A 12156-nucleotide genomic window follows, 5' to 3' on the forward strand; every position below is an offset into this window, starting at 1 on the left:
GGGATTCATCAGTGCAGGGCGACCTGTTTCACAATGTTATGGTGCTGTATGTGGGGGAGGGGTCAGAGAGGGAACAATGCCGTCTGCCCAGCACTTCCAGGCACCCCTCCTTCCTCCGCACCGGACTGGCGCCACCCCCAGCTGCTACCCTCGCCATAGCTCCCAGAGTGGGTGGGTCCACAGACGCTCTGGGACCGTGGGGGCTCCTCAAGCAAGCGGACTCTGCTGGGAGACTGGATATTTCTGCCTCCACCCCAGCCCCCACTGGTCTGCACAGTCAGAAGCAATGAGGCCTGATCTTCCCCGGTACTGGGACCGAGAGCTGCGAGGTCAGGTCTCGTGCTGGGAGCGCTCCCCAGGTGTCCCTCCTGACCTCCCAAAACGTGACTGCGCCCTCCAGCCCCCGCTGCTGCTGCTTCCGCCACCACAGCGCGCCCCCTCCGCCCGAGCTCCGCCCCTCCTACCTGTCTGGATGAGTGTTTCTTCTTTCTATCTTTGTTTGCTGGACTTCCATGCAGTTTGATTTTCTGGAACTTCTGGCTGTTTCTAGTTTTGAAGTAGTTATATTCCTTCTTAGTTGTGGAGGGAGATGCAGCGTGTCTGTCTACGCTTCCATCTTGGCCAAAGTCCCCATCTTCTGTCTTTGAGGTGTGACCCACCCAGTTGAGTCTGCTCAGGCCACCAGGGGGCGGGCAGGGAATTGGCAGGTGACTTTCGAGTCTGAGACCCGAGCAGGCAGCCTCCAGAGCAGCGGAGTCCAGGGAGTTCGTTGCATCGCTACAGTGTGTGTTGAACACAATGTGTTAGGGGCAGGGGCGGGGGCGGGGGCGGGGGCTGGGGCAGGGGCGGGGGCGGGGGCGGGGGCGGGGGCGGGGTGGGGTGTGGCAAAATCTGAGAGTCTTCCTTGTGGGGTGTGATTAAAGCTGTGGGAGCATGTGAAGTAGCCCAGGGGAAGGGGACCGGCAGGCCCTGCTGACACAGGCGGGATGCAGGTGCCATCAGGTCATTGGTCCTCCTGACCCCCGAGAGCGCACGCAGCCCGGGACAGCACTGTCGGGAGGCAACAGAGCGGCTGAGAGTGGGAAGAGGGGGTGTCTGACTGAGGCGGCAAAGGGTGGAAGCCGGCCGGAGAGGGGTGGCAGGAAGGAGGGAGTCCCTTTCATTAATAGACAGCAAGCAGGTCTGCCTGTGGAGAGGGGAAGCTCACACGCAGGACGTGAAGGCAGCGTTCAGAGTCAGGCGTGGGGTGGGAGGGTGGTCTTAGGAGTCTAGCTCCCGCTTCCTTGTGAGCAAGAGGAGATGGGGTGCTGGAGGGTGGGCGTTGGGGGACAGCTTGTCCCAGTGACAGGGAAATAACCCGCCATGTTCTGCTGCTGTAACCCCACTTGCGTGTTGCATCAGAAAACTTTGGAACAGTTTGCCCACGACCGATCCTCCAGTGGGCACTGACTTCCGCTTGTGCTGGTGGAAGGCCATACAAGCCCACGGGCCGTGCCGCCGCCCGGGGCTCGGGCCTTTGGAGACTGCCCCTCTGGGCCCGCGTGCCTGAACAAAAGTTTGCTCCTCCACCTCTCTGAGTGCCACTTGAGTTTCCTGCAGGAGGGCTTCTACTCTGCAAAGAAGGAGGCGGGGTCACCTGAGAGTGAGGAGGAGATGAGGGGCCCCAAAACTTGAGGAGCAGGAAGATTTGAAATTGAGAAAGGGACAGCAAGATGACTAGAAACCTAGTGTAATTCCCTGCGTGAATCTCCACCCAGTCACCGTCCGGGCACCCACGGGCCAGGGCTGACGGGAACGTGTCTGCCCAGGTGAGACACTGGGCCCCCAGCCCAGAGCCTGGGGCTGGGGAACATGGGTTCAGGTGGACAGGAGAAGGCTTGAGGGAAGAGCCCTGGAGTGCACGCAGCTTAGGGAAAAGAAAAGGCTGCAGCCCAAGTGGGCCAGGGCAGAGAGGGGCCCGAGGCCTGCAGGCGCTTAGGCTGAGGTCAGAGGTGGGCTCTCAGAAGTCTACAAAGGTCCTGGGGGAGAAAGTGACCTGGTTCAGGCAGACCAAGACAGCGAACCAAGCTGATGGCACCCATGGTGACATCCTTCATCACCCATCCCGGGAACCAGGCAGCCGTGCCCGCGGGCAGCCAGAGGCTGAGCCTGCGCCCCACACACGGACCAGGCGCCCTGCTGGGGCCGGATGTGGGACACCTTTCAGCACCTCCCGGAAGGTGAGTAAGAAGAGGTGAGTAAAAGCCCCGTAACTCAATGAGGGAGCGGGTCAGCCTGAGGCCACGCAGCCTCTGATGAGTGGCAGGAACAAATGTCAAGCCCCATCAACCCCAGGTCCGACCCCAAGGCCCTGCCCTCGAGGGCCACAGAGCCCAGGGTCACTCCCGCCAACCCCAGTGACGAGGCCCCGCCTCACCAGGCTAATTCTGGAAATCTCCATCTCTTTGGGTGACACATAGCAAATCACTGCCTTTTACCCTCGTTGGCATGCAGTTATGTGGGGCCAGGAGAACTCCGTCCAAAGGTTATTGCACCGATAAGTAGGGTGCCCCACCCCCACTGGTCAAATACTATACACGCGGTGTGCAGACTTATCTTTATCTGAAAAGGTGAGTCAGACACGAGGATGCTTCCCGGTGACAAGAGTCCAAGGTTTCCTCTGGCCTGGGCGGCTGCCAGAGCTGCTATTTTAACAGTGACCTTTCACAAAATATAATTCAAAGTCAAAGGAGGGACCAAATCAGAGCAAGGGGTTTCTTGTGTTACCCCCTAACGTGACTGTGGTCACCTTTGGCTCTGTCGTGGGTCAGATTTTGGAAGCCGTACTTAGACCAGTGGGAAGCAGGGCGGTATTCACAGAAAGCTCAGCTGTTACACTTCACAAGGACACCTCTGAAGCCAGCCAGTCACACTCCCCACTGTCTGCGTGTGTGTGACTCCCAGGACACCCCCCCTGGGGGTGTGACCAGGAATAAGTTCCTTCTCAGGGTCACCCTTTTCTAAACCAAACAACAATAGTTATTTCCTCCTCTTTCCCATCAGATGACATTTTCCCTCCTCGGGGGTAAGAGGGTGAGGGAAGGATTGAGCCTTGCCAGCTTCCACCTGGGCCAGAGCGGACCCAGGAAAGGGCTCCGTCTAGGGTCATGCCCGGCAGCGGGCACCTGGCCTGACCCCCCGCCCCAGGCTGCCGGCCCGGGGATTAAGCAGGGCTTTGGGTCGTGGCCCTTCCCGAGCTGTGTGCGCAGACAACACACTGCCTCTCCCCGGTCTCAGTTTCTCACCTGTGAAATGGGTGAGTGGCCCTAACACTGAGATTAGTGAGGGTGAAGTGAGAGTTCCAGCTGGGGCTTCTCGTGGGGCCTGGCACCCGAGCCAGCAGTGAGCGTCGGCTGGCATCAGTCTGTGCCCAGCAACAGTCTGGGCATGGCACCCTGACCCCCACGGCCCCTTCTCTCCGCCTCTGCCCCCTGCCCGCTCAGCTGACACCTGCTCAGACGGCGCTAATCACGGCCTCCGCCCTCCCAGCTTCAAAACGCCGGGCGGCTGACTCTGGTCTCCGCCGTGGACAGGGATTCCGGCTTCCTCCTCGGCCGATGCCTCCTCCGCGCACCAGAGGACGCCGCTCCGACCCTGTTCCTCTCCCGTCCCCAGGGGTCTTTCTGGGTTCATCTGCTCCCTTGACAGCCTTTCCTACTCAGGGACCAAATTGGTGCTGGACACTCAAAAGGCACAGGGCCACGCGTGGGTCCGGTCCAGCCCTCCCCTCGCTGAAAGCAGACACGCAGGTGGCAAGGAAGCGTGGGAAATGCTGGAGGGGACGTCTGGGAGAGGCCTCGTCCTCCTCCGCCTTATTGAGGGTGAACTAAAGCAGCAGGCGGTGCCGGGCAGTGTCTGGCCCACGGCGAGCGGCCAGTCACCACACGTTGCCTCGATTTCCTGGAGTCTAACTGCAAAGACTGTTTTCCTCTGGCTTCACCCACTCAGACCCGGCGCCCGCCAGGCCTCCCCAGCTCCCCTGCCCCTCCCCCACTGTGTCCCAGCCATCCCAGGAGGCCAGAGGAGAGAGGGCCAGGCCTCCCACTGGACCGCATTGTGCCGAGAGGAAAACTGGCCCCAGCGAGGAACAGTGGCTTGCCTGGGTCACACAGACAGCAGGGGACAGAGGTGGGCGGGACTTGAACCCAGACGCCCTGGCAGCCTAAGCCCCCCTGCAGGCAGGGGCAGGCAGGGCCTGCGGGCAGCAGCTGCTGTTGACATGTAATAGCTGTGATAGCGCGTGTTTGTTTAGCTGGAGCCTCGCATCAAAGCGGTTAATGTTCAACTCTCTCCGTCCCCTGGGGCTGCGTGCAGGGAGCCGGGTGGTGAGACACCCTCCCCCATTCCTGAGGCCCACAGTCTGTCTGCCCTGGACAGGACAGGAGGCCCCAAGTGAAGGCTCGCGGGCCCCGGGAGGACCTGGTGGGATGTGGTCTGAAGTATGAGGGAGAGGCTGGTCGGTGGCCCTGAGCTCACTCGGGCCGGGGGGCGGGGGCGTCTTGGCTTGCCTTTCTCTCTGCCAGGACCTTCTCTGTGCCCCACCCTGATGGAGCAGACCCCCTCCCAAGTCCTCTCAGATCCCCTCTACTCAGCCCTGACCCCTCCAGCCCTAGGGGGTCCTTGGGTCCTGGCCGTGTGGGCCCCAGGGAGGCCTGGGTGAGCCCCAGGCTGGTGGTGGGGAAGGGCCTCCTTCCTGGAGGAAGAGGCCCCGGGGCTCTTAGCCTCCCTCCTCCTAGAGTCAGAAAAGCCAACACATGGGCGCTGCTGGCAGCCCCCAGAGCCCCTGATGCTTCCCGGGAGCCTGTGCTGGGCAAAGGGGCTGTGCCCAGCCTGTGCCTGGGGACATGACATCCCACCCCGCAGAGAAAGGGCCGGAAGCAGGGCGGAGGTGCTGGCTCCGTGTGGGGACAGGGACGTAGCCTGAGGTCTGGGGTGGCCAAGGGGGACATGGCAGGGGGCAGCAGCCTCTCCCCCTCCCACCGGCCACGCCACTGCCTTCATGCCAGGGGAGCGCGTGGGCCTGCAGGAATGCACTGTCCTCCGGCCCAGGCCGTGGAGGTCCCCACACTGCCCCCAGGGCCCTACGAGCACTAATCTTGGCCACGTGCAACCTCAGGGACCTTCCAGATCCACCTCTGTGCAGCCAGGATATACAGAGAGGGAAACTGAGGCGCAGGGTGTGGTGAGCAGGGACAGAGCAGGCCACCTTTCCTTGTGCGTGAGAAGGGAGAGTGTTCTGAAGAGTGAGCAGAAGTGCAGGCCTGAGACAGAACAGGCCACCCGGGGCCACCGCTGAGACAGGAGTCGGAGGGGGTTAGGCTGTGGGATGCCCAGTGGGAAACAAAGGGCCTGGGGGCAGCCGCCCCCACCTGCCAGCCTGCCTGCGCTGGTGGCGCTTGAGCCCAGTACCACCCAGTTGAAAAGTTGCCCCCTCCGTGACCCCATGCCCTGCGGACAGGGCACAGTGAGGACAGAGCGGGGCAGCCAGGCTAGCCAGCTGGGATTGCCCCTGCTCCCGTGCCAGGCCGCATTCCGGGGCACCGGGTCAGATAAGCAGGCTGCAGCCAGCGTGGCAGTGTGTTGTTGCCACATCGCTTCCAACAGCCTCGTGTCACCTGGGTTGAGAGTGGCCTTTGAAGGAGGGTTGACCAAAAGGTCACTGGTTCGATTCCCGGTCAGGGCACATGCCTGGGTTTCAGGCCAGGTCCCAGTTGGGGGTGTGCAAGAGGCAACCAACCAATTGATGTTTCTCTCCTTCTTTCTCCCTCCCTTCCCCTTTCTAAAAATAAATAAAATCTTAAAAAAAAAAAAAAGGATGGGTTGACCTTGGACTCCGGCCATTGGGAGCTGCAGATAACCGGATCCTTTCTGCCACAGCTGCCTGTCTGCAGGGTTCCTGATGCCGCGATCCCTTCCCCCCGCTCTGGGTTTGAGCTCTGTGCCATGATCTACATTGGTCACCAGGGGCACCCCCTCCCTGGGGACTCCTTGTCCCTAGCCAGACACAGAGACAGACTGCTTGGGGCTCTGATGAGGGCAGCCCAGGGACAAGGAACGCAGAGGAGGCTTCCTGGGAGGGGCAAGCCGGGCAGAGAAGGCTTCCTAGAGGAAGTGTCCTTTGAGCTGGGTTTTGAGGGAGGAGGACTGGGGCCTGGCGGTGGGGGAGGGCCTCCACACTGTCTCAGAAGCAAGGATGCCATCGCCCTGTCACTGAGCCCAGTGACTCACCGCAGCCTCTTTCCTGGGCGCAGAGCTGGGGCCTCCCATGTGGCCCTTGACCTGTCACTGCCTCGTTTTACGAGAGCAGCGCTGCTGTGACAGCACATTGAAGACAATTCAAAAAGACAATAGAGAGGGCTGCATGGGGGTGCTGTGGCACGCAAGCCTGGAATCGAGCAGACCCCGGTTTGAGGCCGGGGCTCAGCCACCTGCTAGCTGCGACGAGTGTCTTCTTGGGTCTCAGTTTCTTCATTAAATGGGTGCTCATGGAGCTTTGGTGAGGACTGGCCTTGGTTAAGCCCCAGACCTGTTGGTGGAAGCCCCCCCCCGCTCCCAGAAGGTGGCCCCGTGGGACAGAGGCTGACCTGTTTGCGTGAGGGCAGACTGAATACTCCCCTCCCCCACGAGAACACTTCCTTCCTCTGGGGCTTATTACTCCCTCCAGCACGTCTCTGCCACCACCTCCAAAGTCCACCAGGCTCCCCTGTGGCCAAGGAGGTAAAGAAAGGACAGCCACTGTCACTGGGGCTGGAACCAGTGACAGGCTCAGACCCCAGATCCCTGGTCACGGCCACTCACTGCGCCCACCTCCTGGAGGCTAGTCCCCTTCTTTGGAAGAGGCCACTTTCTGCTCTCAGGCCATGTGGCTCACGGTGGACCAGCCACCCAACCCTGACTGTAGGGCTGGCCAGCCAGAGGTCCGGTCCCCAAGCACTGTGACCAGTCCAAGGAGGGACATATGACCAAGCTGGGTCAATGAAATGCAACTTTGGGACCCTGAGACCAGGGAAGCCCTCTCTGCCGGGTCTGGTATGAGCCTGGAGCTATTGCCTACCTTCTCGCCACCCCAGCTGAGGCCACCAAGGGAGGAGGCTCGATTGGACTGGCATTTCCACCCCTGGTGCTTTAGCCCACAGCCCAGATACATCGTCCAGGCCTTTGACACCTGCTAGTGCTGGGATTGGGAGACCAGTGGTCAGGCCAGAGGCCAGTGGCCAGCCTGGTCACTGATTTGCTATGTGACCCAAAGCCAGGCATTGCCCTGCTCCAAGCTTCTGTCAACAGCAGGCTCTGACCCCTGCCTTGAGAAGTGCGCAGGGCTGGCAAGGGCCTGCCCAGCCCGAAAGCAGCAGGCCTGGGCCCTGGCCACCTGCTGCTCCGCTTGGCAGGAAGCCCCAGGAGAGAGCGGGGCAGGCTGGCAGCCACCCTCCCTCCACCCGCTGTACCTTCCCCCGGACCCCTCCCGCCAGGCTCGCTGCATGCGTGGGGCCTGACTCACAGCCAGGTGACCGAGCAGCAGGAGGTCTCCTGCTCCTGGCCTTGAATCCACACCCCGCCACCTCCTGGCTGTGCGATCTGGGGCACGTGAGGTCACCTCTTTGAGCCTCGGTTCCTCACCTGCTAAATGGGAACAGTAATAACAACTAATGGCCGGCCGTCAGCGAAGGGCAGGTGCTGGGTCTAGGTGTCCCGTGCATTGTCTTGATTTCTGCCCAGAGCCCTGTGAGGCAGACTAGGCCTCACCTCTGCATGTTCCAGACGAGGAAGCTGAAGAAAGCAAGACTCAAAGCCACAGGCCCACAGAGCCACCAGAGCTGGGGCTTGGTCCCCGGTTTTTCTGTTCTAAAGTGTCCCCAACTACTTACCAGGTCCTGTCTCTGGCAATGCCGGGCCAGGAAAACAGGATTTCAAGCAGAAGGATTGGACCCAGGCACGTAAGGGCTTGCAAAAGCATTGGAAGAGCTGCGGGAGCCAGGGGGCAGCCCCCGCTGGAGTTTGGAAATCGGAAAGCACAGGAATTGCAGAATTCGTACACCTTGTACTCATGTTGGGCCCTGGGTGGGGCCATTGTGAGGGGTGCCGCTGGGCACGGCTGGACATGTCTGTCGGACACAACGCCCCTCTCTGTTTGTCCAGGAGTGCAATCACAGCTCCTAAGGTGTGTGTGTCCACAATCCAATTGTTCCTCCACACTTTGTTGTGAAAAATCTCAAGCCTACAGAAATGGGGAATAAATGTTTAGTGAATGCCACGTGCGCTCCCTCAGGAAGCTACATTCTACTCTGACTGCCTTGTGGGCTCTCTGTCCACCTGCCCGTTCCTCTCCCCATCCATTCCTCTACCTGCTTTTGTTGATGCCACAGCATAATTTTAAGGGAAAAAGAAAGCAACATACAAAATTACCCAAAGCCCCTGACCCAGAGAGATTGGGAGCAAGTGTGTCCACATGAGCTGTGTCTGGTGTAATTTTTTATCTATCTCTCTAGAATTTCTCAACTCTCCTGGTCAACTTTTTTGAGCAAGAAAAAAAAATCTTTCAAATAAAAGAAGAGCTTTATCTTTTTTTTTTTTTCATATTTTTATTGTTGTTCTATTACAGTTGTCCCATTTTCCCCCATTGCTCTCCCCTGTCCTGCCCCCTGCCCCCCCACAGTCAATCCCCACCCTGTTGTCCACGTCCAGGGGTCATTTATACTCGTTCCTTGACTAGGCCCTTCCCCTTCTTTCCCCCCTTCTTCCCCGTGCCCCCTCCCCTCTGGTTGCTGTCAGTCTGCTCCTTGTTTACATGTCTCTGGTTCTGTTTTGCTCGTTTGTTTGTTTTGTTCATTAGGTTCCTGTATTAGGTGAGATCATATGGTATTTGTCTTTCACCACCTGGCTTCACTAAGCATAATACTCCCCAGTTCCATCCATGTTGTCGAAAAAGGTAGGAGTTCCTTCCTTCTTTTATAGAGTTGGACTTTCTTTCTCTGGGAAGGAAGTCAGTCCATGGAAATGTGAGCAGAGAGGGCTGCACCCGCTTCAAACAAAGAGGGAGCCCAAGAGAAGGTGCTGGAGGGACCAGACCGCCTTAAGGCTGCCGAACGGTTGTCACAGCTCCACGTGTTCAGCCGAAATGAAGATTTGGAAGAGATTGCGTCCACTGGCCCGGAGTGCCCACTGGTGCCAGCCCTTCAGCGAGCGCACCGCGAGATGCGCTAACCCCAGCAAGCGTCCCGATCGTTGGCAGTGGGCTAGGGAGTGCTTCTTAAGCCACTGAACTCTGTGCCAATACTGTCATGTGGCTCAGTCTGAGCTGCCCAAACCAAGGAGAACTCACCTGAAAATAGCACGCCAGTTCCCCACGGCCCCTTCTAGCCTCGCGGCTGTGGCACCTCAAAGACAGGCGGCCCAGAGGTACAGGCAGAAGGGGCAGACCGTGGGTGTCTGCACTGGACTCTCCGGCGGAAAGAGGTCAAGCCGAGAGCGCGTCTGAGAATGTTACCTGCTTCACCTCGCAGTGGCTATCAGCTTAGGGGGGCGAGGCAGCGTTGGCCCGGAGGTCAAGGTCTGAGGAGGAAAAGGCTCTTCAAAACAGGCATCCACTTCTCACTCCTCTGGGCAGGGCAGGCCTCCGGGGGAGCCCCTCACTCTCGCCCAGAATGCGGCCCAGGCCACGGCATTTGGAGCTGGGCATCCACGTCTGGCCGCACGACGGTGGATGTCACGGTCAGCTTCACCAGATCGGGGAATCGCCAGGACAACATCAGAGGTCAAAAGAGGAGCTCAGCTGAAACTAATCCAGGATAGTGTTGAATGTAAACAGTAATTGAAAGGAAAAAAAAAGGGGGAGCTCAGCAACGGGAAGATCAGGAACAAAAGGAGGAAGAGGATGATGGGCAAACATCCCACCAAGCCCAGGGGCGGGACGACCCATCCTCGGAGCTATGGCAACAGCGGACATGGGTCAGTCTTCCCCGCCCCGCCTCCCCAGGCTCCTGCTCTGCTCTGGACCACGAAGGCAAAGACGCTTCATCTTGCTTCGCCTTCAGTAAGGTGTCCAGCAGGGAAGCATGGATTTGTGCACCGAATGATGGGCCAGCGGCCTTGTTTCGGCTCATCATCTCTCAGGGGTGCGTTCCAATTTCTTTCTTTCTTTCTTTTTTTTATTGTAATTTCTTAAGTGGAAGGAAAAGAGTACTAAGATCCCTGCTGGGTAACTCAGTTGGTTAGTGTCCTTCCGATAGGCCAAGGCTGTGGGTTCGATCCCCAATCAGGAAACAAACAAGAAGCCACCAATGAACGCGTAGCTAAATGGAACAACAAACAGATGTTTCACTTTCTCTCTCGCTCTCTCTCTGTAAAAAACCAATCAATAAATCAATGGCTGTATGGATTCGCCTTAAAAATAATAGAAGTTTCTCTACTACATGAACCTGTGCAGGGAAAAAAAAGAATTTATCTGAGCCAAATTTTTGAGGATGCCCAAAGCAAGGTCTCAACAGATGGAGAAAATGCTCCGGAGAATGGCAGTTTTGTGGCTCATTTTACACATTGGAACCAAAGGAGAAAACGTGAGGAGGGTTACGTGAAATCCATGGGCCGTAGATGGGCAGGGGAGGAGAAAGCAAAGTGGGGAACTCTCTAGAACCGGGTAAAAGGGAGAGACACATCCTTTTCCCATGGGTGGGTATAGGACGGTTAACATCTGCAGCACGTGGAGACGGGTGGGCAGGCACCAAGGTAGCCAGGAGGAGTTCCGGGGTCAGAGCTCTGGTGCAGGCGGGTGAGCCCCGGGGGTCTGGAAAAGAAAATTACTCGACAATTCAAAGGTGCGCTGTCCCAGGAGAATAAGCACAATGGACAGCGATCGCTTAGGGTAAAGATTAACCTTTGCTAAGGAAGTTACAGGCCTGGGAGACACCCCAACACAGCGCACCCATTAGGAACTTGCGATCAGGCCCTCCTGTGCGTGACTTCCGGTCACTGAGCTTGTCAAGCCAATTAGCCCTCTGAGCGTGTCCCGTCTGCTCTGTTGCCCCTTTTCGTTCACAGGTTTATGTATTTCCAAGTATTGACACACAACTGACAAGTTCAGAAGTTGAGGTCCCCAGGCTAGTTAACGGATTCGTTTTCTGTTTTAGCCCACGTCTTCGTAGCCTGGCTGTAACGACTCCATTTTGTTTCTTCGCTCTTTCCTCAAATTGTTAAATAAAGTCGTTTAGCGCTACAAATTTACTCGGTTGAATTATGGGTTTTTTCTTTTTGTAATTTTTACTTATTGATTTTTAGAGGCAGAGGAAAAGAAAGAGAGAGAAACATCGGTTTTGTTGTTCCACTTATTTATGTGTTCATTGGTCAACTCTATTTATTTATTTTACTTATTTTTAAAGAGAGGGGAAGGGAAGGAGAGAGAAACATCCATGTGTGCTTGCCTCTCACAGTGCCCCCAACTGGGTACCCAGCCCACAACCCAGGCCTGTGCCCTGACCGGGAATCGAACTGGCAACCCCTCAGTTCACAGGCCGGCACTCAATCCACTGAGTCACACCAGCCAGGGCAATTCCTTTTTCTTTTCTTTTCTTTCTTTTTTTAAAATTTCATTAATTTCTTTTTAGAGAGAGGGGAAGGAAGGGAGAAAGATGGAGAGAAACATTGATCAGTTGCCTCTCGTTCATTCCTGGACTGGGTGCAACCCAGGTACGTGTCCTGACCAGGAATTGAACCGGTGACCTTCTGCTTTGCTGGACAACTCCCAACCAACTGAGCCCCACGGGTCAGGGCCATGGTCCATTCTTGTATGTGCTCTAACCAACTGAGCTACCTAGCCAGGGCTGGTTGAATTCTGGTTTTCAAGGAATTCTCTAACAGCCATAGGAGATAGGGACTCACATGCCCCATTTCACAGGCAAGGAAGAGTCACAGAGAGAATAACTACCTGTCCAGCACCAAATAGCACATAAGTGGGGAGAACTGGGATTAGAACTCAGGCCACAGGGCACCATAATCTCAGTCCACTCATGCTTTCATTCAGACATTCTCTGGGCCCCTACAACGTGCAGGTCCCGAAGGTAGAGGAAGGACCGAGGGGCAGGCAGGGGTGTGTGTGTGTGTGTGCTCACAGCTTGACCCTCAAGG

Source organism: Furipterus horrens, unplaced genomic scaffold (genome assembly GCF_987537825.1).
Source record: "Furipterus horrens unplaced genomic scaffold, mFurHor1.1.pri manual_scaffold_2, whole genome shotgun sequence".
Lineage (NCBI taxonomy): Eukaryota > Metazoa > Chordata > Mammalia > Chiroptera > Furipteridae > Furipterus > Furipterus horrens.